This window comes from Calidris pugnax, unplaced genomic scaffold (assembly GCF_001431845.1).
Source record: "Calidris pugnax isolate Ruff unplaced genomic scaffold, ASM143184v1 scaffold56, whole genome shotgun sequence".
Classification (NCBI taxonomy): Eukaryota; Metazoa; Chordata; class Aves; order Charadriiformes; family Scolopacidae; genus Calidris; species Calidris pugnax.
The window spans coordinates 6,073,429-6,076,028 of NW_015090839.1; positions in this window are offsets into that span (position 1 = coordinate 6,073,429).

Below are 2,600 nucleotides of genomic sequence, written 5' to 3' on the forward strand. Positions count from 1 at the left end.
GAATGGGAACAGGCTTCTTCCTCCTGCCCGAAGGGTCAACGCCCGAGTTCTCAGTTTGCTGCTGTATGGGTTTATCTGAGCACCCTTACGTGGGAGCATCCACATGCCACATCAAAAGCAACGTAGCACTAAATGGGGGCTGCTTCTCAGTTAAGAGAAAAAGCAGGCAGATAATGCTGTATTATGAAATTCCTATTACGCAAAATGTTATTCTTACATTATTGTTATTACTCCTGCTGCCTGCAAAGTCAGTTTAGTGCTACCCGCAGTCCATCTAGTAGATAGACTCTAAATGCCTCTGACATAAGTTCAAAAAAAGCAATGTTTTTTTCCCCTTCAGGGCTGTATTTCAGCCGTTCTGAACAAACATCTACCCTAACTCCTCCTCTCTACTGCCTTTTGTTTGTTTTAAGGTGTTTCCAAAACCACCTACGTGTAACAGGGAGGTTTAATTCTGAAACCCGGATCTAATGTCCTAGTTGAGTATGCAACAACTGCAGCACCACTAGAAATAAAACCTGCTTTTAACTGAAACTACAGTGATATCTCTGGAAAAGCTGACCAATGGTCAAGACAAAAACTTTGGTGAGTCCAGCTGTAAAAAGTTCTCTTCTAATACTTTGGTAATATTCAGAACTTACTTTTTCTATTTGTTGTGAAGTCAAGAGCTATGAACAAAAAGACATAAGTATAGTTATATATGAGGTATATAAGATATAATTGAAATATACTTTTTATTTCTAGCTTACTTTTCCTGGATTGATACTTTTAAAATGGAGTAACAAAGTAACATAGTTTTAATTATTACAGGTAGTCTTCCACGAATAATAAACAAGTTCCTAACAAGTTTTACCAAGCATGCTGGTGCAGTGGCTGGCAAAGATGACTCGGCGGAGGAAGAGGAAAAAGAAACTGGACATGAATGTTCTTTCTCCTCAACTGCCAAGGCACTATGGAAGAGTACTTTTCCAGAGAAAGGGTGAGTTGCCATCAGTGGGTATGCACCACTGCCTGAAAAAAAGAAATCTAACACATAAACTAAAAATTCTGCATTAAGAAAAATGAAATGCTTCCACTGTACATTCTAATAGTGGGATATAATGAAGTATTCTGTTATAAAGAGTATATACTGTGTTAGGATCCTATTTTCTGTTCTATTTTTTTGCTTCTCCTTGCTTTTGTCTGTGGTTTGCACCATCGTAACAGCTGCAAGATGTTTCTTGAAGTTTACGGCACTGGATTGAATCATTATGTAATGAAATTTAATTGTGCTAATGACTGATTAAAAATACTGTATACCTCTTATTTGTAGTGAACTTTGAGAATAGTATACTTTCCTGTTCTTCCTTTCTTCCTTTTTAAGTGTCTTCAAGTGTCAGTTGTGTCTTTTTCTCTTGTTGTTTATAGAGTTCATCCCGCTGTTCTGACTTTGGGACTTGCCTGGTTTTTTTAGTGTAACTTTCTGAAAACGTTTCACAGAGTATTTCAGTCCTTGTGAAATTGTAACACTGAATGGCTTTCTGTGCATCTGTTTGAGGTTTGCCCTGTTGAGGCTTCGTTGGGTGGGTTTTTTCTGTGTGTTTTGTCTTTTGGTTTTGTTTTTTTTTTCTTTTCTTTTTAAACGGAGGAGATTACGTGTCCTTGGCAAGCTCCTGCTTAATACTCCCACAAAAGGCAGTGAGATTTGTGGACGTGGAAATTTGAAATCCTTCCCTTTTAAGTTCTGCTGTTGTTTCCCTGCTCATGTTTTTAGGACAGGCAAACAATAGTGGAGGTACATATAGCATAGAAATTCTGTTGTAATTACATTTGACATGCAAGAAAAGAGGATACAGATGTTTTAGTCATTTAGATTTGGCTGGTGGTCATACCAACCATGTTTTCAGAGCTGCAGAGAAGGATGACGTGGTAGTCAGCAGAACGTTTTCCAGTCCTGCCCCACGTCCAGGTCGGTTCATCACAGCCACAAATGGATGTTTTTTTCAGCCTCAGGGCAAATGATAGCAGGAAGGAGCCTTTTCCTCAGAAGGTATCTTCTGTAGTAAAATCATTGCACTGAGATATCTCGGGAAAGACAGAAGTTACTGTTCTGGCCTTCTGTGGCCGGCTTGTGTGGAAGGATTCTGATGTGCCCTGAAACCCAAGTGTCACTGTAACTTGGGTTTAGGGGGGGAGGAAAAAAAAAAAGATACCCACACTAACAAAAAAAGTGAACAAAACTGTAGTTAGGGCTACGTGAAAGTTATGGTGCAGACAGCAAATAAACGTGTTGTATTTCAAAGTATTTGTAAACGCGACATAAAGTATTGTCTCAGGCTAAAACCCACCGGGAGTATAATTTCAAGATCTATTTGTTTTCCCCCAGGAAGAAACACGTAAACCATCCTCCAGAGCGAACGGCTGCCGCGCAGGCCGGCGGGGGGAGAGGGGCTCCGCGGAGGCTGAACCCCGGGGCTTCGGGAGCCCGGCTGAGCCTGATCCGGAGGGTTCCCCGGGAACGGCCCCCGGCGGGCGGGGAACCGAGCCGCAGCGGAGCCCTGCATCCACCGCCAGGGGTGAGGGCGGCTCCGGTAACCGGGTGAGCTCCGCCCGCCCCGTCC